Source organism: Chelonia mydas, chromosome 18 (genome assembly GCF_015237465.2).
Source record: "Chelonia mydas isolate rCheMyd1 chromosome 18, rCheMyd1.pri.v2, whole genome shotgun sequence".
Taxonomy (NCBI): domain Eukaryota; kingdom Metazoa; phylum Chordata; order Testudines; family Cheloniidae; genus Chelonia; species Chelonia mydas.
The window spans coordinates 22,820,391-22,845,732 of NC_051258.2; the positions used below are offsets into that span (position 1 = coordinate 22,820,391).

Sequence of the window (25,342 nt, forward strand, 5' to 3'; positions counted from 1 at the left end):
TTACTTAAAAATTGTAGTTTGCTATCTCTAGCTACCTGCAAGAAGTGTGAGGCATCAGGCTGTGTCACAGAGCAGCATAGCAATGAGGTGCTGAAGCCGTGTTGAAGTGTCAGGGCTTCACATAATGGGCTTAAGGTTAAGGCAGGGCTTCTCAAACTGTTTCTCAGTGTGAACTGCATCATAATAAAGAGATCAGCTCATGCACACCTCAGCTCCCATGTGCAATCACATGGACTCTCTCTCCCATTATTTGTCAGATAAAATCTCTGTGGCATCTACAGCAATTGCTTACATGGAGAAGTGATCTGAGGAAGTTGATATAACTTTAGTCCCTGTAATGCAGACAGTAAGAAGGTGAGCCAGCACCATGTAAATAGCCAGCTCTCCACAGACTACTGCATGTTGCAAGTTGGGAACCACTGGGTTCAAGTGTCAAAGGTGAAGAGAAGCCTACAGTGCCTCACTGAGAGAATTGCAAAACCAAATAAGTAGATTGTTCTGCCCATCTGTCTTTAGCAGAGGTATAAAATAATCATTAATAGAGAACAGGTGGGATCAGCATTTTGAGGATTTTGGATGGAAAGCCACTATATCTATGTACAGATTGATTAACGTTATTGTTTGGCATGGCGGTTAAAGAGTATTTAATGTGCAGTTATTTCCTTCGGTGTTAATAATTATTGGTTGCAGGTGTATTTTTGTAGCTATCTTTTGAAATAGACCTTTTATAGAGGGATTTAGCAAAGAGCATAAAGCTTAAAATTAAGAGTCAGTGCTAGTTTTCTCAGGGTCACTTATCCTATGGACAACCCTGATACAGCTTCAATTTGCCCACTTGGTAAAATTGGCTGTCACATGCCAGGGACAGCCAGATTTGTCAAGCCCCACACAGTTTTCCTTTATTAGTTCTATTGGTTTTATTGCCTTTCTGGAGCTCCAAGCATTGATGGTTGTTTAGTAACAAGCACCTGGAAAATCATTCAAGTTGACAGTGCACTTTTAAATTCCATTTTTTCCTTGTTTCTGTATCTATAAAATAGGATGACTAGATGACACAGTGAACTTGGTGGGGAATTTGTGATACTGAAAACAATGTCTGCCTTTCACTGTAGTCCAAATATCATCCAAACACAATAGTATATTCACTTGGGATAATTCTACATGTAACTCTGCAAACCTCAGCTATTTGAGGTGTGTTTAATACCTTCCTGTCTTGCATGTAACAGAAATATTATTTCTGTGAAATGTGGGGATTTCAGACTTGATGATGGGCTGGGATCAGAAACACCTATCCTGCCCATACAACATCAAAATGATGATTGGGACTGGCAAGCTTGGCAGCGATAATGTGATGGATGCATTCCTGGGATCCACCAAGGTCCGGATCTTGCCTTGTTCATTGCATTACATGCAGGCAGCACCATGCCTGAGAACAAAAGAAAAAAACACAGGAAAGGAGAAAGTGTCCTGCAGTGTCTCCCTCATATAAATGCCATTTTCAGCCAAACAAACGGAGTGTACAATAGTAGGGAACTGAATCATAAAATCATAGAATATCAGGGTTGGAAGGGACCTCAGGACGTCATCTAGTCCAACCCCCTGCTCGAAGCAGGACCAATCCCCAACTAAATCATCCTAGCCAGGGCTTTGTCAAGCCTGACCTTAAAAACTTCAAAGGAAGGAGATTCCACCACCTCCCTAGGTAACGCATTCCAGTGCTTCACCACCCTCCTAGTGAAAAAGTTTTTCCTAATATCCACACTAAACCACCCCCACGGCAACTTGAGACCATTACTCCTCATTCTGTCATCTGCTATCACTGAGAACAGTCTAGATCCATCCTCTTTGGAACCCCCTTTCAGGTAGTTGAAAGCAGCTATCAAATCCCCCTTCATTCTTCTCTTCCGCAGACTAAACAAGCCCAGTTCCCTCAGCCTCTCCTCCACATAAGTCATGTGTTCCAGTCCCTTAATCTTTTTTGTTGCCCTCCGCTGGACGCTTTCCAGTTTTTCCACATCCTTCTTGTAGTGTGGGGCCCAAAACTGGACACAGTACTCCAGATGAGGCCTCACCTATGTCAAATAGAGGGGAACGATCACATCCCTCGATCTGCTGGCAATGCCCCTACTTATACAGCCCAAAATGCCACCGGCCTTCTTGGCAACAAGGACACACTGTTGACTCATATCCAGCTTCTCGTCCACTGTAACCCCTAAGTCCTTTTCTGCAGAACTGCTGCCTAGCCATTCAGTCCCTAGTCTGTAGCGGTGCATGGGATTCTTCCGTCCTAAGTGCAGGACTCTGCACTTGTCCTTGTTGAACCTCATCAGGTTTCTTTTGGCCCAATCCTCTAATTTGTCTAGGCCCCTCTGTATCCTATCCCTATCCTCCAGCGTATCTACCTCTCCTCCCAGTTTACTGCAAACTTGCTGAGGGTGCAATCCACGCCATCCTCCAGATCATTAATGAAAATATTGAGCAAAACCTGCCTGAGGACCGACCCTTGGGGCACTCCACTTGATACCAGCTGCCACTTAGACATGGAGCCATTGATCACTACCCGTTGAGCCCGACAATCTAACCAGCTTTCAATGACAGCCTCACAAATCCTATTGAGGAACATAGCAAGAAGAATGAACTCTGGCAAGTGTTAACAGTATAATTAGGTAGGCCAAGAAAGAATTTGAAAAAACAACCAGCAAAAGACACACAAACTAACAGTACAAAAAATGTAAAGTATATCAGAAGCAAGAAGCCTGCCAAACAATCGGTGGGGTCACTGGACTATCAGAGTGCTAAAGGAGCACTCAGGGAAGACAAGGCTGTTGCAGAGAAGCTAAATTAATTCTTTGCATCAGTCTTCACTGAAGAAGATGTGAGGGAGTTTCCCACACCTGAGCCATTCTTTTTAGGTGACAAATCTGAGGATCTATCCTAAATTCCTAAACTGAGGTATCAGTAGAGGAGGTTTTGGAACAGATTGGAACAAACTGATAAAACAGTAATAATTCGCCAGGACCAGATTGTATTCACCAAAGAGTTCTGAGGGAACTCAAATATGAAATTGCAGAATTACCTACTATGGAATATAACCTATCGTTTAAATCAGCCTCTGTACCAGTTTTCTGGAGGATAGCAATGTAATGCGGATTTTTTTTAGAAGGCTGCAGAAGCGTTCCTGGAAATTTCAGGCCAGTAAAGCCTAACTTCAGTACCAGACAAATTGGTTATAACTGTAGTGAAGAGAAGAATTATCAGGCACATTGATGAACATAAATGAGGGGAAGAGTCAAACACAACTTTTGTAAAGGGAAATCAAGCCTCACCAGTCTATTTGAATTCTTTGAGGACATCAGAAAGCATGTGGACAAGGGTGATCCAGTTAATACAGCGTACCTGGACTTTCAGAGATCCTTTGACAAGGTCCTGCACCAAAAGCAAAGTAAGGAGCCTGGGATAAGAAGGAAGGTCTTCTTATGGATAAATAACTGGTTAAAATGGGGCCAAAATTATAAATGGGTTCAAAATAAGAATTAGATAAGTTAGATTGGAGTACTGTGTCCAGTTTTGGGCCTCACACTACAAGAAGGATGTGGATAAATTGGAGAGAGTCCAGCGAAGGGCAACAAAAATGATTAGGGGTCTGGAACACATGACTTATGAGGAGAGGCTGAGGGACCTGGGATTGTTTAGTCTGCAGAAGAGAAGAATGAGGGGGGATTTGATAGCTGCTTTCAACTACCTGAGAGGTGGTTCCAGAGAGGATGGTTCTAGACTATTCTCAGTGGTAGAAGAGGACAGAACAAGGAGTAATGGTCTCAAGTTGCAGTGGGGGAGGTTTAGGTTGGATATTAGGAAAAACTTTTTCACTAGGAGGGTGGTGAAACACTGGAATGCGTTACCTAGGGAGGTGGTAGAATCTCCTTCCTTAGAAGTTTTTAAGGTCAGGCTTGACAAAGCCCTGGCTGGGATGATTTGACTGGGGATTGGTCCTGCTTTGAGCAGGAGGTTGGACTAGATGATCTCCTGAGGTCCCTTCCAACCCTGATATTCTATGATTCTATGATTCATGGAGGATAGGTCCATCAATGGCTATTAGCTAAGAGGGTTAGGCATGCAACCCCATCTCTTGGTGTCCCTTAAACTTCTGACTGCCAGAAGCAGGGACTGGATTACAGGGGATGGATCACTCAATAATTGCCCGTTCTGTTCATTTCCTCTGAAGCATCTGGCACCATTCACTGTGGGAAGACAGCATACTGGGCTAGACGGACCATTGGACCAAACCAGTTTGGACTTGCTTATGTTCGTGTGTGTGTGTGAAGGTCTTGGATATAGTGGCTTTAGTTTATTATCCTGCCAACCAGTAGACTGACTTGAGAAGGAAATAAGCACCAATTGTTTGAGAGAGAAATCTAGCATTAATTCATTAAGCGTTGGCTAGCTTTCTGATCACTTACATACTTCCAGGTGTAAGTCAGAGGGGTAGATTTACATGGAGGCAAGTTTTCCAGATTCATACAGTATTGAATAAGTTGAGGTGCGGTATGCATTGAGGGTCCTTCTGACTGTAACATCAACAATCATTCTGTATATCTTGAAGCATGGGGAAGAAAGGATCAGAGCCAGCTATAGTAGGGGATCTTCCCTGACACCTGTAGGTGTTTCATCATTAAATAGCCTCTGCATATCCAGAGAGAGACGGAGTTTTTTCACATAATACTTTCCATATAAGCAAAGCTCCAAGGTATCAAAAGCAAGAGGCATAAGTATTTTTGCTGCTTCTGGCATCATTGTGTTGCTTACTCTTTTACAGATCCTTTTAGTATTCCCTGATGTGGTAGAAAGAAAGTATGTATAATGGGAAGTATTTCCCCTTAAAGTTCACAGGGGAGGAGGAGGAATAGGATGACATGGTCTCCATCACTTTTTAATAATACAGCTTGTTTGGTAACATTTGAGAGTACAGTGTCGATTCTGCCCTCAAGATGTGAATCAAGACAAGCTGCTAACTCAGTTCTCTGATTCTGTCACTTAAGGACACAGTAGTAGTAGAGTAAATGCATCCGATGAAGTGAGCTGTAGCTCACGAAAGCTTATGCTTAAATAAATTTGTTAGTCTCTAAGGTGCCACAAGTACTCCATTTCTTTTTGCAGATACAGACTAACACGGCTGCTACTCTGAAATCTGTCATTAGTAGTCTAGTGAGTTTTTGCTATGTAACTGCAGGAGAATAGTCAGTTTTACATTCACTTTCCATTTTTTGCTTTTCAAGAACACTGGATATCAGAAAAGTGACAGTATTGGGCTTATCCCAGCATTATTACTTCTGACTTCCCAAGTAACTGTTTCAAATGGATGGTGGACATTAACTAAGCAGGCAATATGATTTCAGTGGGTTGAGGTGAACATAACAGCTGTGCATGCCAGCAGCAGCATGTAAAGATTTTTGTTATTACAGAAACCTCTGAAGCAGATAATACCTGGAATTCCAGTGAGTTGAAACTTTATCTGATGTTCCTGCAGTTTCCTTTCACTCTGAAGCCAGAGGAGAATATGTCTGGCTCTGGGGGAGTAGACAAAGTAACACTGACTCCAATATGTCACTTGCACCTGTAAGACAAGAAGTCATTCACAACCATGTTTAAGTGGAGAGAGAAGCCCAATATGTTTGTAGAGAGCCTCCATTCTGTACACCCTAGATGATGTTAGTGCTGTAAATCTTCACTAGTTGCCCACTCTGGCAATATCATAGTGCAATGATTCATGACTGTACACAGACAGACACTTATGGTTGACAGCTACCTGTATATAAAAGGTCTTTGGGATAGAATGCATGACCTTTCACTCCAAAAGCACAGGTCTTTGTCTGGTGAGCTAAAAGAGCATCTCAGCCAGGAAAAGGAAATGATGAAACATGTAAGAATGCCTGGCCTATATTCTGGTACCTACTTATAGGGCGTTTTGGTGTGTATGTATATACACACAAGACAGTTCTTTACAAGTAGTTAACCTTACCAAAAAAAAAGACCTAGTGCTGAATTCTGCTCTCAGTTACACCTGTATAGCCTTTTTATGTTGAATTGGGTTGCACAGGTACACCAAGAGCAGAATTTGTCCCTCGCAAAGGAAATGCGAAATGTTTGTGATCAAAGCAGAACATAAGTAAATGATGATCCACCTTACGATGAGGAAGGGTCTAGCAATAGCAGGGATGTTAGATATTACATAAGGACAAATGTAACTGTAGCTTCAGTAATGTGACACATCTAACAATAGATATTCAGATCAATTCTCTTGCTTTTATCTTTTCTTGAGGCTCAGCGTGCTGAAAAGTGACCTATATATATGGCTGATAAATGGCCAGAAACTTGCTGTATCTACTTTCTTTTGATTTTCTTAAACAATTACTGCTGGTATGTTGCAAATTCATGGTCAGGGAGCTTAAGTGGTTAGTGGAACTTTCCAGTCAAGCATTAAGGGGACTGGGTTAACCTGCCCTTGGGTGACCTCGCCAGCAAGAGTAAATACACTTTACAATGTAAGGGGAAGCAACAGTGTTTTCTGTTATGATGGTGCATCAAGTTTCTCTTTTTTCCTTGGGTTCTGGGATATTATTTGGTGTGTGCTACAGATCACACAGTGTATCTGCAATGTATAGGAAAAAAACCTGTGAGATCACTGGGGGCTTCAATTTGAGTGACATATGCTGGAGGTCTTATGCTGCCTGTACTAAAACATCCTTGGAATTTCTAAAGCGTATAGATGACGATTTCCTAACTCAACAAGTGTTGCATCCAACATAATGGAATTCTATATTAGACCTTGTCTTGAAAAATAAAGAGGAACTGGTCATAGACCTAAAAATTAATGGTAGCTTAGGTACAAGTGATCATGATTTGATTACATTTATAATGTGGAAGCAGACTAAAGTCCAGACCAGTAATATACATATTTGGTACCATAAAAGGGCCAATTTCACAAAGCTGAAAACATGAACCAAATCAGGTTGTAAGAAGAATTTCATCAGAAAAATGTGAATGATAATTGGGAATTGTTTAAGAATATTTTACTAGACGCACCACAAAACAAAATCCTACAATCAAGGAAGAAGTCTGTATTGGTTAAAAAAACAACCTGGTTTAGAGGGGAAGGAAAGGCAGCTCTCTCTATATTATATATATATATATATGCACAACAAATGGAATAAAGAAGATGATGGTAGTAATGAATATAAATCAGAAGCTTGGAATTGTAGAAAATTGATAAGGGAAGCAAAGTGACACAAGGAGAAATCTGTGGCCAACAGAGTTAAGAACAATAAGAAGGAATTTTTAAAGTATGTTAGAAACAAAAAGAATTGTAGCAATGGTGTTTGTCCATAGAATGGTAGAATTATCAATAATAATACAGAAAAAACAGAAGTGTTCAAAAATATTTCTGGTCTGTATTTGGGGAGGGGGGGAAGGGTGATGAGTCCTATGGATAACACTCTTTCCATTCCTTAGCATCTCAGGAAGATGCTAAACAACAGTTACTAAAGTTAGACATTTTAAAATCAGCAGGCCTAAATACCTTGCTTCCAAGAATTTTAAAAGAGCTGGTAGAGGAGGTCGCTGGACCATTAATGTGGATTTTTACTCAGTCGCGGAACACTGGCAAAGTTCCAGAAGACTAGAATAAAGCTAATGTTATGTCAACACTTAAAAAGGGTGATCGGCATGACCCAGGTAATTATAGACCCGTCACTCTGACATTGATCTGGGGCAAGATAATGGAGCATCTGTTACAGGACTGGACTAATCAAGAATTAAAGGAGGGTAATATAATTATTGCCAATCAATGTGAGTTTATGGAAGACAGAGCCTATCAAAGTAAGTGAGTGAGTTTTTTATTGAGGCTACAAGTTTGATTGATAAAGGAAATATACTTAGACTTCTGAAAGGCATTTGACTTAGTACCACACAACATTTTGATTAGAAAACTAGAACAATATAAAATCAACATGGCACACATTAAATGGATTAAAAACTGGGTAATTGATAGATCTCAAAGTGTAACTGTAAATGAGCAAGTATGTTTCTAGTGGAGTCCCACAGAAGTCCCACAGAATAGAAGGAGTCTGTTCTTTGCCCAACACTTTTGAAAGTTTTTATCAATGACCTTGAAGAAAATATAAAATCATCACTGATAAAGTTTGCAGATGACACGTAAATTGGGGGTGGCAAATAATGAAAAGGACAGGTCATTGATACAGAGTGATCTAAATCGCTTGGTAAACTGGGTGAAAGGAAACAATATGCGTTTTAATATGGCCAAATGTAAATGTGTACGTCTGGGAATAAAAAAATGTAGGCCATACTTACAGGATGGGTGGAAGCAGTGGCTCTGAAAAAGATCTTTTTGGGGGCATGAGGGGTGTGGATAATGAGCTGAAAGTGAGTTCCCAGTGCAATGCTATGGCCTGAAGGGTTAATGCAGTTCCTTGATGCATAAATGGAGAATCTTGAGTAGGAGTAGAGAGGTTATTTTACCTCTGTATTTGGCTCTGGAATACTGTGTCCTGTTCTGGTGCCCACAATTCAAGAAGGATGTTGATAAATTAGAGCAGGTTCAGAGAAGAGCCGTGACATTGATTAAAGGATTAGAAAACCTGCTTTATAGTGATAGACACAAGGAGTTCAGTTTGTTCAGTTTAAAGAGAAAGCTAAGGGGTGACTTGATTGCAGTCTATAAGTACCTACCTAGGGAAGAAATATTTGATAATGAGCTCTTCAGTCTAGCAGAAAAAGGTATAATATGCTCCAGTGGCTGGAAGTTGAAGCTAGACACATTCAGACTACAATAAGGCATACATTTTTAACAGTAAGAGTAATTAATCTTTGAAACAATTTACCAAGGTTCGTGGTAGATTCTCCATCACTAACAATTTTTAAATCAAGACTGGGTTTTTTCACAAAAGATCTGCTCTAGGAATTATTTTGGGGAAGAGTTGTGGTGTGTGTTGTACAGGAGGTCAGACTAGATGATCACAGTAGTCTCTTCTGGCCTTGGAATCTAGGAATCTGTGTCCAAGTTCTGCAGGGGTGAACTTTTAATTCTGACTCCTAATATTTCTCTTTGTCTCTGCAGCGCTGAAGGACTTGTAACTATGAAAGAGAGAATCTGTACAATGATGCATTTGCAGACTTGAAACATGTTTAAGTTGCAGAAGAAAAACTAGTTTCTCCTTGTAGAATGTGCTAGATGACTTTTGTCACCATTTATCAGCTATGTTCTGTGCACCGAAGAAAAGAGTGAAAGAACAGTATGTTTGGAAGGGCACAAAAAGGCACTGAGACCCTGACAATTAGGGGAGCAGCCAGTCTCTGACCTTCTTGGTTGAGATAGAAAGCCTTCAGGATGCCACCTGGCAGCAACCTCCATACAATCAATGCCTGGAGGACTCCTTAGCACTTTCTCAGTTATGTACATTGATTTGGTTGTGGTATGTTTTTAAGGGAACCCTGATCTTGGTTCTCAGTGCACTAGAAGGTGACTGAATGTGTAGTCAGTGCAATGTAAGGAGGAGTCTTTTAGCTCCTGGAATTCCTGTTGTTCTAACCTAGTGGTTAAAATTAGTGGTGGTTTCCATGCTATCTTTACACAGGAGAGGTCAATTAGTTGGTCAGTGAATTATATTGATAGATCTAATTGTTTCTGGGCTCTCTAAGAAACAACAGCTGTTTGCTAAGAAAAAGCCGGGATAGCTGTTTATTCCTTGGAATGACCTATTTCTTAGATGTTACTTTCGATTCAGAGTATGCTGAAGCCTAAAGGAATCCTTTGATCTATAGTTAGTTTCCTCAGTGTTCACTGACTGCAGAAGTTCTTCTGTTAAAGTTTAAACATTACCATGCAAAATTCTCGGTGTGCTGGTTGTGGTTAGATGTTTGGCTGCGTGTGTGTGTTCTCTCTGTGTGCTGCCGCAGCTCTGCACAGACAGCTGGCACAGCAGATCTCGAGCAAATCGCCCAATGACCACAAGATCCATTAAGGTACGAAGGCGTCAGGCCAGGCTGATTGTCCACAAAGCATGGTAATAGCACCTGGCAGACTCTATGAGGATACTAAGAGATGTATGCCTATGATAAGGGATGCAGCTCAGTGAATGGCAGGACTTTCCATTCTCCCCTCAGCCGGACAAAGATACTCCCTCTGAGATACATCTTTATATCCTGATACAAACAAGTTACGTACTGCCTCTGGCATAGTTAGTTAGTGCCCCCTGATGTGCCTAGTTATTACTCATCACCTTATACATGTTGGTTCAATCAAAACGTCTCTAGTACATACTGTCATCCTGACCTTATCTTTTAGGATGGATCAGTGTGTTCCTGTTATCCTTGGGGAATGTTTTTGTACCATCCTTGATATTGGGATTTTCTGGTACCACTTGATAGCAAGATACGTTTGCGTGAGCACTCTGTGCCTAGCACTTCTTAGGAATGTGTATTTCTGCAATATCAGCCCTGTTCTTGCCAGAGTCTGTAAGCAGGTCCTCCTCATACCAGGTCTCTAATACAAGGCTTATGTCTCAGGCTCTTTTCCTACTACACTGCTTACTGCTCCAGTTCTGGGTTGTCTCATAAATTAGCTGTGCATGTTGTTCCTTAAGTAGCTGATCAGTCAAAGAAAAAGTTACTTGTGTTGTTTAATGGTTGAGTCTGAAGCTGTTACTGTAATTAGGCATGGAACTAGGACCTGCCCCTTTAAGCTTTATAGGGTATACCCTTGTAACAGGTTGGACCCCCTGGGATGTCACCTGGTGTGCTGGGACACCACTGAGGCAGACTATTCTGCCAGCCTGGGCTTCCTTTTACCTGGTCTTGCTGGGCTAGGCTCCCCAACCTTTTCCAGCCAAGCACATAGGCCGGGCCACACGCAGCTGCACAGACAGACACAGAGCTGCTCTGAGAAGGCTCAGCTTAAGGGGCTTGCCAGAGCACCCACACGTCCACCCCCCCCCCCCACCTTGGAGTACAAACCCAAAATTATATGAAATTCGCCTCTTCCCTCAATGTGGAGGAGGGTATGCACAACTTCTCATGCCCCCCCTCCCCCGCCCGTTAGAAATCACATAAACTGGGTTATATTGTAAACCAGAAATAAATGTTATTAACTATAACAGGTGTATTTTAAGTAGTTAAGGAGGTAGCAGACAGAACAAGGCAGATTACTAAGAAAATAAAAGACAGCGCGCAAACTAAGTTTAATACACTAAAGAAACTGGTTACATGTAAATTCTCACCCTAAATGTGGTTCTAATAATCTTCTTCACAGGCCAGACGCCCTTCCAACCTGGGTCCAGTTCTTTCCCACAGTTCAGTCGTAGTTGTTTCCAGCAGTCATCTTGGGTGGCGCAGCAGGGGAGAACTGATGACCTGGATTACCTCACTCCCCAACCTTAAATAGGATTTGCATAAGACAGGAGTCCTTTGTCTCCTATTTTGATACCCCCTCTCCCCCGGCTTCTCATGGAAAAGTACAGAATTCAAGATGGGTTCCAGTATCAGGTGACATGGTCACATGCCTCTGTAGGGCCCCTGTAGCCATTCTTCACAGGCTGATCCTAAGCTCTTTTACAGTCCACTGTCTCTTGCTGATGGGTCATCAGCACTGTCTAGCTTTTTCATTGTTGTATCTGAAGAGTTAGCAGGGGGCATCACACACAGTAACACAGTTGAAATATAGATACATCGTCAATATTCCTAATTTCAGATACAGAAATGATACATGCAATGATACCTTACAAGAGTTATATCGCATAAAGCATATCTTAGTTATGTCATATTTCTACCACAAGCATATTTTCATAAAGAATATGGAGTATAATGTCACAACCACAACTAACACCATGTCATTTCTCCCAAGATTTCCAGAACTGCCTTTACATTCCACTTAAAAGAACCTGTAAGACTGTCTGTAATACTGCCATGTGGTGACTCCCAGTAACCAGTTATAGGGAGTGAAGTGTTTATCAGCCAGGCAGCTAGTTGATGCACCCACAAACAAAGGATTAGGGGTTTCTCACAGCTTTTTGTGATCGTGGGAAGCCCCTGTTTGCGCATTAGGTAGTAAGTGTGAGCAGAGCTAATTCTGGGATAGAAACAGCACAGCTGGAGAGTAGCATGGTAGCAATCTCAGTGGGGTAGCCTTTCCCAGGATCCCAATTGCTTTATACTTACAAGAGAGGAGAGACAGAATCAAGGTGGGAAGAGAGAGAATCAAGGTGGGAAGCCAGGAGAGAACATGACCCAGGTGAATTATATAGGAAAATCATGACTTGACATTGTAACCAGAGAGAGGCCCAAAGACTCAGCAGAAAGAGTGAAGTGCTATGGAACATGACACTGGACACTGCACTACCTGGACATCCAGCATACTGACTGGTGTGTAGAGTCACAGACTCTGCCCCCAGGCAGGTGTATTGACAGTCATACAAGCATTATACTGCCACTCCCAAAGGAGCATGCCCCCCAGAGGTGCAATGTAGCCCAGCCATGCAGCTCTGATCAGAAGCAGGGATAGATGGGCTAGAATGTACATGCCGTCTTGTATGTAGAAATAGTCTGACATTCTTTTTGCTGCCAATGTTCTGGGGTAGAATGTTAAGCCATGACAGTTTTTTGAAGGTTACAAGCTTCTGTGTACAGGGTTCTTTCTGTGTACAGGGTTCAGTCAGATTGCTTATATCTCTAACCAAAACCTGAGGGTTCTCCATTTTGAAGAGAGAAAATACACGGTCATGCCTGCAGATTTGTCTCTAAATCAGATATTTTCCAGGAGAGGTCAGAAACTCTTTAATTTCATAGTACATTCTGATAATGATGACAGCAAAAGGCCAGAGAGAAACTGACTCATCTACACAAACACACAGCTTTCAAAAGCAGAGAATAGCAGTTCACAGACAATACAGAAGAGAGTTTCCATGTGGCTAGTAGATATTGTAATACATGTGAGACCGTCACACAGGCCTCTAAATATCCTGAGTTTTGTTAGTCAGGCTAGAATCACAGGCCAGCACTGCACTACTGGCATGCTAAGCCTCCAAACAGGCTTCTGATAGATTCTCTCGCTCTCTCTTTGAAAATCTAATTGATTATAGCTTCTACTTTTGCCATCCATTTGACCTGAGCCCAAGGGCTAAATAAAGGCTCACCTTGTTCTGCTTAAATAATACAGGTACTGAGGTTATCGACATCCTGTCATGTGCTAGAAGATTACCAGGCTGCTCCCATATAGCAGCTCTGAGGCTGCAAAATGTGCTGAAGGGCAGGTGCTTTTCCCTGGCTCGTCTAATGACATTAACTCTTTCTAACTACCAATAATAACAGTATCCCCAGATAGCAGCTGGGCTCCCTGCACTAATTCCTGGGGTTGATACAGGATAGGATTCTTTTATCAGCTTCAGCATTTCCCTCTTTCAGTGCTCAAAAGCCAGTTTCATTCACTACATGCTTTCCCACACCTGGAAGCAAGTTAGCATAAATTCCACTGTGGAGTAGGGAGAGACGTTGACCTGTAAAGGAAAATGTGAGCAGACAGGAGCCAGGAAAGAATCTGTCCAGCCCCTTTGAATCCACTGAGCTGCGTGGGCATTAACCAGGGCATTAACTCAGAAAACAATGAGTCAGCACTCCTGGCTCTTGGCATGCATGAGAGTAGCTCTGGTAATTGGGCTGAAGTTTTATGATGAATTTGCTGATCTTCCTGGGGGAATATTTATTTATTTTCCCCTATTTATTTTTACTCTGTGTTAACTGAGGCTGCCTGCCAGGTCGGTCACTCTGGCATCCTATCATCAGAAATTTCCCATACCTGTCACATGCTGTTTTTCTGCCACTCAGCACCCAAAATAATGATTCTGTTTGAGCCTCCTGCATGCTGCCTCAGCTCTGCTTTCTGTGTTAAAACAAAAAGCACATTTTCTCCGGTGGCAGATATAGAGAACAAATTTAGCACTGGGATTCCATTAGCCTCTTTTCTTTCTGCAAAACCACCTTGTGGGCGAAGTGGTGCAGATCCCTGGGGAGCTGAGTTTGGCTACTGATGCTGTTTGCTGAGAGTTATATTTTCTCCTAGGTGTACACATATAACACCAGCGTCCTGTTGATGCCAATGGGAGTTAAACACCTGCACTGAAGTGAATAAAGAGCCCTGATCATTTATAAATTTACCTGTTTATTGCCTGATTCTGCAGCTGGTTTCCACATGCAATTCCCAAGGACTTCAGGAGAAGAAGCCTCATGATGAGCCACTGCGAAATCTGTAGTTAGGAATGTAGCACAAACAAACGAGGTACATTTTAGGAATATAAACTTGGCTTTTAGTAGGGTTTGTGGCCCAGCTATTCAGCAAGGCGGAATACAGGGCAGAGAATTTAGAGGGTTGATTTCATTAGCCCTCTTTTTTTAATATGAATTTTAATACTAGTGGGATTGATAACCTCCTCATCAGCATAGACCCCTCTTGGAATCAGTCGCCATGGCCCACTCAGTTGCTGATCTCTCTTCTGAGAGAGAAAGTAAAAACCAGTGTTATGCAATCACTATGTCCCCCATTGTCTAGAGCTGCTGTGTAATACTTGTGTTAGCATGATGTGTGTGTGTGTGTGTGTGTGTATAAGAGGAATGTGTGTTAGTGCACAAGAGGGAGAGAATATGGGAAGTGTGGGAATAGTATTTATATTTATTACATTAGCATCTAGCTGAGATACTCAATCTAAATTCACAAAGAACAATCCTATATATGGCTTACTTTATGGAGTATGTTTGCTTCTGTGAGAGGAGAGAGGTAGTGTGTGTTAGGATGTGTTATAACCAGTAAGGAATTGGAGCAGGATTATTAGATGGATATGACAGAGACACGTATACAGTAACTTTCATTTTCATTAACTAGCAGCATCAGCCTCTCTGTTGTTGCATTGCTAAGGAGAGAAGGTCAATTGCTTCCAGCTTTGGCACGAAGTCAGCATCCCTGTTGCTCTCTTGATCATTTTGGTGTCAGGGCACCTCATTTCCAACAAATTGAAATAGCCTATTTTTCTGGTGACAGTGCAACATCCTCAGCCTCAGTTGTGTCATCTGTGAGACTAATTAATAGATACCAATCAGGGGACTGTAATCTGATCCTTCACCCTTCAGGACAGGGCTTGAGAGCTCTGAAGTTACTTCTCTTAAGTAAGATTTTCAAACTGTTTGCACCAGTAGTATGTCAAATGTAACATTTCATCAATAATGATGATAGAATATTGACTAAGCTGGATGAAGCAGTCATCATTGTGGGATAAATGACCATGTTAGAAGGTTAAGCTCCCTGAGGTAAACCTGGGGGCACTTGACATCCAGAAGGTCAGTTAGTAATTTGAGGAGTGTGGCTGCCATTTACAGACTCCTGAACACCCAAATAATATTCTGTATAAAGACGGAGTTTGGACTCTACATTGTAGGTATATGCAAAGGTCATTAACATGCTGCTGACCATGGGGGAATGATTTTTCACATTTGTTAATTCACCTCCAAGAAGCCTTTGCTAAAGTCTCCAGAATAAAATACTTTTAGAACCAAGCAGTTAGAGAAGGAGGTTTTGGTTCAAGAAAGGATATTTCTTTTAGAAAGCGATCAACAAAATGAGAATGTTGGAAAACCACTGGTTTGCCAGCAAGAATGGGAAAGGTTTCCTGTTTCTATAAGTTCAATTTTCAGTGGACTTCTGCTTGACCTGAGGAGTTAGGAAATTAAAAGCCAGTTTGAGCCAAGAGCTCTTCATCATACTCCATCTGGACAAGGCCTCCACAGCTATATATGCCAAGAGGTGACATTTCCTTTCACAGGAAACAGCAGAGGAGTAACTCCATAACCTGGGTGGATGTCAGATGAGCTCAGAAAATCTAAAGCAAACCTCACCACTAAGAAAACAACCAAAGAAAACAACCTGTACTATACTGAAGCCTCAAGGAGGGCTAACATGGAGTTAAATCTACTGTCACCAGGTGGATCAGAGAGGAGGGTATTGTAAAAGGTTCTCTGAGCAGCAGAGAAAATGAATGTGTTAAAGTTATTGATATAAGTAGGGTAGTAGCTTCATGTCTACTCTGGTAGCAATCTGCAAGACAACCAGTTGGGGATTTATGGTGGTAAACGCTGCAAGTTAGACATCCAAGGATATCCTGACATAGGCTATGGCAAGAGCTGTAAGGTCTCGTTACTCTGTACTCTCTGGGGCATGTCACAGCTTCAGGACTGGTAGAAAAGAAGAAAGAGCATTTCTTGTTACAAGATGCATTTTCTCTTCCGGAACTCATCCCTGCTGGTCCAGGCTCTCATCGTGTTACTGAGTTTACAGTAGAAAAGGTTCTGAAGTTGCTGGTGCCTCTGTTTTCCCCCTGCTGTGAAAGTCGGTCTGTCTGGTGAGGGTTCCAATGTACCAGCAAGCCCCCCTTATGTAAGCATGACATCATTCAAAAGCTTACTTGCATTGTCTCCACCTGCTGGCTGGGAGGAGCTATTCCCAAGTGTCTGCACAGGGTGAGAAAAACTACCGGAAAGAAAAGGATCAGGTAAGACATTATGAACATTGATAATGCATGGGCATTAGGGGGACCCTTTAAATTAATATTGAGTGATAGGAGGAAACAAATTTAAAAATTCTTGTAGATTTCATATCAGTAAAATGAATTCTAAGGGAAATAACCCACAGGAATCTCACATCTAACAACTAGCTACCCAGAAACAAAATGCACTCTTAAAAATTGCTTCAAATGCTGCTATGTTGTATCTTCTCAACGCACCTTTGATTTGGAATCTCACATGTTTATAGACGCTCCCTTTTTCTGCCAAAAATGAAGCTTGACTTCAGAAAGAAAAAGAAATGTAACATGGAAAGGGAACGAGAGTGTCAGAATCACTGAGACTGGGTTTTACTCTTTGCTGGAATGACTAGAGAGTCACTACAAGATCTTCAGATAATGTGTAAGTTATATAACAGTGATACGAGGATTACCCCATTGGATCAAAAGTTTCACAAGACTCTCAAAGCCAACATTCTGGAACTGCTTCAAATATTATGAATGTTCTTCCTCTGAGATTTTTATTGTTAGTCACTGATATCAACAGTAACAAATTTAAAGAAACTATAAATGACAGAGTCCCCAGAGATAGAATAAAGTAAAATAAAATAAAAAGACTCTTTTACCATGCACCTTACAATGAACATCAAATATTAAACAGTGTTTATCTGATGTATCCCCAAGCACATCTTCCCAGCAGGCAACAGACTGACACTCACATCCTTTTCAGTAACCTTGAACCCCACAGTCCTGTGCTCACTGTATGGTGTTGCTAGCAGTAATATGAGAATGAATGAGAATGTTGGGAATAGATTGCAGCCTGGTATGGGGATAAGTAACAAAGCAAAAATACAGAGAACAAAAAACGTGCTTGTGAGACTTAATAGAGGTCACTAATCTGACTAAGGCATCATCCAAAATAACAAAAGACAGGAAGGAGCCATTGGAGTAATAGAAAAAAAAATATTTCTGTGGCACCTTTGTTGTCCTCCTGGGTGCTCAGATACCATAGTGACAGGATCAGTATAAGAACCAGAATAGAACATCATAGCCCACCAGGCAAGGTTGTTAAGGCTAAAGTATGGATTTATTTCAACACCTGCTGTATATGGCATCCTAAGAGACTAGCCTGCCAAAAATAACATGCACTTTGATGAACTTAATGACCTTTTCTCACTGCCAAATGTGGTGCTCTCTGCTGTCAAGTATTCGGTCTCCTGGAGCAAAGCATGCCCCAGGCACAATTGCCTCAGCAGCCCACAATGGCTGATAGAAGAGCAGGCCTTTTACCTCCTCTCTCAGTTTAAATAGATGTTACTTGAAGGAAGCAAATACTGGGTCAGGGAAAATGTAGAGAAATGATGGAGAAATTGTGACCAAAGGTTTTCTGTAGCTGAGCATAGATGGAGTGTGTGCACAATTGTCCTGCTCTCTTCCGCACTGATGAGGCATCAGCTGGAGTGCTGTGGCCAATTCTGAGCACCACACTTTAGGAAAGATGTGGACAAACTGGAGCGAGTCCAGAGGAGAGCAACAAAAATGATAAAAGGTTCAGAAAACCTGACCTGGTTAAAAAAATTGGGTATGTTTAGTCTTGAGAAAAGAAGATTGCAGGATGATCTGATAATCTTCACATATATAAAGGGCTGTTGTAAAGAGGACAGTGATCAGTCGTTCTCCATGTCCACTGAAAGTAGGACAAGAAGCAATGGCCTTAATCTGCAGCAAGGGAGATTTAAGTTAGATGTTAGGGAAGTTAAGCTCTGGAACAGGCTTTCAAGGGAGGTTGTGGAATCCCTGTTATTGGAGGTTTTTACTACAGGGTAGGCACACACCTGTCAGGGATGGTCTAGGTTTAGTTGGTCCTGACATATTGCAATGGCAAGACTTAATGAGTTCTTGAGGTCCCTTTCAGCTCGACATTTCTATGATTGTGTGATAATGCTGGACATGGCACATGGGCAGTCCAGGAGAGACTTAGAAAGGGAGGGCTTCTGCTGTTACTGATGTTTCACAAACCCTTTTATTGGTAACCGTGTGTCAGAAATTCACAGATATTTCACTAATATATGGTCCAACTGTGGGCAGGGAATCCATGGTACCGTCTGAATGGCTGAAAGCTGTTCATTTTCAGAAAGGAGAACACACAAACAATCCCACACTCTTACCCACTTACCACACTTAGACCCTTAGTCACACACAGTCTTACACACTAACACACACGTACTGTACTGAGCTTTTGTGCTATGCCATCAGGCTAGGAACTACTTTTACTGTATTTGCATATACAGAGAAATAGCTTAAAGCCTGACAGAGCTTAACTTGCAAGACTGAGCCACAGCAGGTCTCTGAGCTTATCCTGGGCTCAAGATACTTTCTTCTGAGTTTTTCTCATTCTCCCCTTGGAAATGACAGCTTCCTATTTCTTGGCCAAACTATAACACCAGCAATAAAAAAACAGAAGCAAAGCATCTTTAGCTACATTTTTGATTGTTCATAACGTCTAGCAATATATTAAAATATAAAGGTTAACAACATTCCTGAGAAAAACTAAAACACCAGCATATTAGAGAACAGATTGCACAAACTGAATTCAAAGTAGAATTTCAAGCAGTGCATTCTGTTGATATAAACCTTGAGAGCACTTGGTGAATGTCAGCAGAGCTTTGAAATTAAAATATCTCTCATTTCATACCATCTATTGTTGCATCTATGGCTTGGGTTGGTTGAGGAAGATAGAAACCACTTGGGGCATGCTTTATAATGTTGGCATTTCTAAGAGATGATGAGGATAGAAGTATTTTGAATTTAGCTCTGTCTCTCTGATCCTGTTTGAAATGCAAAGACAGAATTTTGTTATAAAGTGACAAAGAGAGAAGATTCTGTATCTGTGAGCAATGAAAACAAAAGCAGAGTCCTTGTAGATGTGGGCCAAGGGGGCTGTGATTTAGGCTTGCTCCTTGAGTAACAGGAAAAAATGAGACTGTGAAAACAGTAGCAAATCTTTTACAAAATAACACAATGAAAAATGAGGTTTACATCACTTTCATCATATACAATACCTAGTGATTTACATTGACTTACACATGAATTGTAAATGATTAACATATATTTGTAATTGCTGTCTGGCTGTATGCGTGAACCAACATTTTGAATCTGTTTATACAACTATGGAAGTATATGATGTCCATGTTAGTGTAAGCGGGTGAAAGTTATGCCGCCTAATTTGTTCTATATTTCTGTCAGGTCTCAAAAGCTAGGCAGGATCCAGTTGAGTCAATATTTAGTTGGGAAATCTTGAAAGAGCACCTGTAGTAAGTCCTAAAGGAAGAAATACTGGGGATTCATTGGGTGGCACTTTTCCTTCTGAGTCAGCACTGAATTAGTGCCCCTTTGCAGTGTTGGTGACATTGTGCTGCTGGATATGCTGTCAGTTGGAGGCAATGCAAACTGCTGTCATTATAAAATCAGAAAAAAGAAAAGGAGTACTTGTGGCACGTTGGAGACTAACAAATTTATTTGAGCATAAGCTTTCGTGAGCTACAGCTTCAAAGGATGAAGTGAGCTGTAGCTCACAAAAGCTTATGCTCAAATAAATTGGTTAGTCTCTAAGGTGCCACAAGTACTCCTTTTCTTTTTGCGAATACAGACTAACACGGCTGCTACTCTGAAACCTAAAAAATCAGAGAGATTTTCAAAAGAGTCATGAAGTTAATCCTAGTGCCCAGTCAAATTTTAGTTTGGGAGATTGCATTCTGCCTCCCAGAATTTCCCTGCAGTTTTGGTGGACAAGAGATTCTTCACTCCTTGCCCTGGGTGGTGTTCAACAGTTGCTGTGTTTCATCCCAGAATTAGCTGCATTTCAGTGGTAAATGAATACCTATGTGCAATATGGTTTGTATCACTTTGTAAATTCTTTGGAATCCTATGAAATGAAAAGCACTATATAAACTTAAGACTTTTTAAAATGTCATGGGAGTTCATTTGATATTGGCAGTAGTTTACACCACTTTATTCATTCAGAAATTGACACTCCGCTTTAAATGATACCAGTATGCTGAACTAGATATAGGAACTTAGATAGATGTACCTTTAAAGATTGGGTATGACATATTTACATATTCATGGACAGCATACATATTGAAGTATTACATCATAGTGCAACTAGTTTACACATACATTTAAACTTAATTTGTCATGCAGTGCACCCAATAGTGATTCTCACAGAAATCTAAAGAAATCCTTATAAATATAAAGAATCTCAAGTCCTCTACAGACTGAGTTTTAAAAATTGGATTCAGTCATTGGATGGTCTCAGAGAGACGTTGACACAAGAAGGAGAGAAGGGAAGGCATGGCAGAGGGACTGCAAAGGCAGAGGGAGGTGGAATGTGAATGCTGAAACTGGAAGGACAGGAAAATAAAAGAGAGATTCATTGGGTGACAATTTACTTCATGTGTCTCCGTGCTATGTGAGTGGGAATATTCTTTGGCACCATAAAATAAGGCTGTTTATGATAAAGCTGCCTCTGGCAGAAGGTTCGTTCCTCACAGGCGCCACTTACAATGAAATCTTCCTTAGAAAATGCAGTACGTTTAGCTTAAGATGACAAAAATGTAACTCCAGTTACTATTCAGTTTTCCAAATCTCACACACATTTTGGGGAGAGTGTTTGATATTTAAGATTGCTAATTACAGGGATTGCACATGTTCACGCTACAGCATAGATGTGTTCTCAGGAGCTCATAATTTCTCTTTGCTTGTCCAATCAGTTTTGGCAGCTAAATACATAAGTGGCTGTGCTAAAAGGTGAAATTGTCCACTTCTGGACACTCTTTATGTATGTCCAATGAGTGGTGAGGCCTCTAGAGATGTGAGTACAGACTTGGGAATTCCAAATAACCTGGAACATATTCCTGAATAGAGAGTGCCTGGTAGGACACTGGCTTGTGACAGAGAATGTTTGCTGAAAAATATAGGCAGTGGAGATCCTGGTGAGTATTCCAGGTGTACATGGTAATAAGTTTGATTTCCTGATCAGGGATACTGAATTCGGTTGACAAACTTGAAAATAAGGTCAGAATTTTTTGTTTTGGAGGTCCTTATCCAAATAAATGATGAAAAGCAATATTGTGCTTAAGTGTTTTGCCTATGAATTTCTTAGAGAGAGTCATCTAAGAACGACATAGTCTAGAAATAAGATACCAAAGACATCTGCAGGTCACTGGAACACCAAGATTTTATGAACAATGACTGTAAAAATGACATTGTAGGATCCTACGTTTATACTTCAATTATTTCCAGAACAAATTTGCCCAGTTTAGAAGTAAAAGGATTTGTTATGCGAAGTGCCAACCCCACAAACTCAGTCTGGGATCTGACAGTAAAGCGCTGCCCTTTGTGAGATAGGTACATAGGAATTGCTGAATAAGACTAGAGCTGGCTGGATATTTTCGGACAGAATATTTTTTGTTGGAAAATGCTGATGAATCAAAATCTAAATGTTTCAGAAGAATGTGTTGATTCTGTTGAATGTTCTGATGGTTTCTGGTTTCCTGTCAGTTTGCCCATTTTGCAGACTGCCCCATAGCCAGGATCCTAGGAGCCCTGGCTGGAGGGGGGGGGCAGGTCTCCCTGCTCTGAGTGGAGGACAAAATAACAGAGATGGGCTCTGAAGGGTGAGAGAAATCGTTCACTTCTGCCACATTCCTTTATCTCCTCTGACTAGTTCTAGGTTTGGAAATTTAAACAATTTCTCCTAGAAAAGCAATTCTGAAATCTCTTTTCCATGCAGGAGTTGAATAGTGGAGAGTTAGAACATAGTCCAGCAGGGGGAGAAATGTCTTGCTTGGCTTTAACTATACTGGATATTATAAATTCAGTAAAAGTCTTATTAATACAAGAAGCCTTCCCCATCGTTTTCCCTCCCCCCTGTCATATTGGATACCATGCTGCTCATGTCTCTGGCATTTGCACTGGGCACTAATGTGGTTTCGGCTCTTCTCCTTAGCAACGCCTTCTTGCTTTTCTCCTACTTTTGGCACCTGCTCACAGCATTGGCAGCATAATGCTTATATCTCCTTCACTTTAAATGCTTCTGCTGGAAGTTTGACTTCTTATGACTGATTCCAGCAGTTTCCTTTGGTATTTTATAGTGCTTTCCTAATTTACTGCCCTTTTATGATGATAGTAAAAGGCCACACATCAGGGAATGCCATCAAAATTGAAGGAAACTTCCTCTCTCTTTGTCAGCTCAAGTTGAGCATTGTAATTTACATGAGAACTTTTTGGCTTCAGGTGTTTACCTCCCATGGAACAAGTTTCTTCTCCCAGTATGAGAATGAGATAATTAAAATACTTCCCAGTTTCTTAAGATATTAAATAAGGATAGACTGTCCCATTGCAAATGCCAATGTGAAGCTAGCTCCATTATCAGAATTTCAGTTTAAGAGCATCCATTTTTCTTTGAAGGGTATATATTTTATCTCTGCCTTTTCCTTTGTTTAGATTTTGTTGTGAGATCTGCAGTTTAAACTGATGCAGGTTTATTCTATTAATCGTAGAAGGGTTTTTGTATATAAAAACAGAAATGTGTGTCCTCCTTCTTAAGTACCACATACCTGGTGGGTTTTTTTATGGAAATAATCAGCCTTTCCCCCCTCACCACCTCAATCTTCCAAGCTTCATATGATGAAAACCAGTAGCTGCCTGATTGTTGCCAATGTTGTCTACAAGCCGTAGACAAAGTGCCATTAACTCTATTCCTCTCCCTTTTTCTTTAACTCTGGCTTGCTCTGTACAGTACATATTCCCTGTGGTATGCTTCCTGCACGTCTGGTGGGATGTAGAATAAAGCAGGGAATGAACAAAGCTGGGGAATGTATAGCAGAAATGTTCTTTATTGATTCAGAGTGATCCTCAGCCTTCCATTCCAGAGACCTTGGTGCTGACCTTTCCTGAAATGTTCAGTAAGCATATGTGTGGACTGTGGAAACTGTTATTGCTTTGCTTCCATAGGTTGAGTCACAGATGCTACAATAAGGAGTGGCGCCCCACATACATGCACAAAGGTAGTTCTTTGGGTAATTCACAAGTGTCAGAACTGCTCATCAACGCGCAGAACTATCTCTATTCCTGGCACTGTGTCCAGGCCTCCCACTGCCCCAGTTACAGCTGTAGCTCCATGGATGTTTTTCAAAGCTTCTGCAAGATAATTGCAGAGTATTAATGTAATTCACCCTGAAAAGTCCTTCCGCTCTCATCCGACCCCTCAGAAAAAGGTGCTCAGTTGTATATAGACCATGATAAGAGATGGCCATATCTATGAGAGGACTGAGTCCTTTGATATCCACACCAGAGGAACAAGTCTTGCTAACTACTTCACACCCACCCCTTACATTGGCTCCAGTCCCACTGCCTCAACTGGCTACATTCCTTCCAGACCTTCAGTCATGGAGGAATGAAAAATTTTCTCTGAAGTATTTAGAAAGGACCTATGACTTTGGTAGCCTAGAGACATTTATAAACAGAAGCACATCAAGAGAGGCCTGAAAAGAGATTTTCTCTTCACTCTCTCTCTCTCTGTATTCTGTATATTGTATGAGGGCATTCTGCAGTACTGGGAGTTGCTTGCTGCTACCGTTGCCATGGGCCTCAGAGAGCCTGAATGACAGTTAGTCTCTGTGAGTATCAAGTCATAGAGCCTCCATGTCAGCAGCTCCTGCTGAGCCGGGCATTCGAGATGAACAAAGCCCTTAGACTTTACAGTTCCAAATCATGGCAGAAATGTCTACTCACTGTCAGTTGCCTGTGTAAGTTAAAGTTTCCAACTGGGGATAGTGACACAGATTAACAGAAATTTCCATTATCATCACAGATTTATGAAATTGTTACAGTCTTTGCAAATACCAGCATGAGGAAAAGGTAGCAGAGAGATGCTATTTCTTTTATTCCATCTTGGATTTCTGTTAGTGACATACCAAGCAGACCCAAAGTAATTTGTCATATTTGTTAACAGCACAGGAGACAGTTACTTTAAAGCTAATAAGCAGCTAAAAATTAGATTTCTTCTTAGATTCTTAGATTTAGATTTCTTCTTAGATTGCCCCAGTCGTGAGAGCTCTGCATTTTTATGTACCTTTCAATGTTTAAAATAAATAAGGGGAAAAAATAACCAGACAGCAGTGTCTAGAGGCAATTCTTGGTACACATGCTGCAAATAGACACTGCTTTCAAAAATGTGAATGCAGAGTTGATGATACATGAGGAGCTGATACTTGTTTTATACTGGAACTCTGCCTTGCTTTCCAAAAGCCTATTTTACTGCCACTCACACTGTTTAAATGCAGAATCCTAAAAGCTACGTTGCACAGTGGGAGCCAAGCTGTGGGTTCCTTCACTTGCAGTGGAGAAAACATGACAGAAATGCAATCTAAGGTTGAAAGTTATGTTTGCATGTGTCTGTGTGACCTCATGACCCACTGCTGTGCAGGTCTCTGAGCTGGAGGTATGTCACTGTCTCACAGAGAAATGCACAACAGAACCTGCTTGTCACCTTTACATTTTGGAGCCTATGGTTTACCTCTGCTACAACTAAAACAGATGAAGGAAAGTAAGTAGGAAAGTAGATCCCTATTATTCACACCTTGCAGTCTCAAAGTTTGGTCCTTCTTCGTTTAAGGATGTTGCAAACTCTAGTTCGAAGTTAACTACAGACGCATATTCTTCAAGTG

At 41.2% G+C, this 25,342-nt stretch overlaps 1 protein-coding gene and 1 long non-coding RNA gene across 3 annotated transcripts in view; one reads left to right on the forward strand and one right to left on the reverse strand.

Moving 5' to 3' along the window:
• CAMTA1 (calmodulin binding transcription activator 1) overlaps positions 1-25,342 on the forward strand; it is a 913,014-nt gene that overhangs the window by 708,671 nt on the left and 179,001 nt on the right. The gene's annotated exons all lie outside the window — the stretch shown is intronic.
• On the reverse strand, positions 999-11,348 carry LOC122463241. The gene is made up of 3 exons (XR_006286410.1): positions 11,292-11,348; positions 5,485-5,614; positions 999-1,426 (listed from the first exon to the last, which is right to left on the reverse strand). It is a non-coding gene; the product is annotated as an uncharacterized LOC122463241 (long non-coding RNA).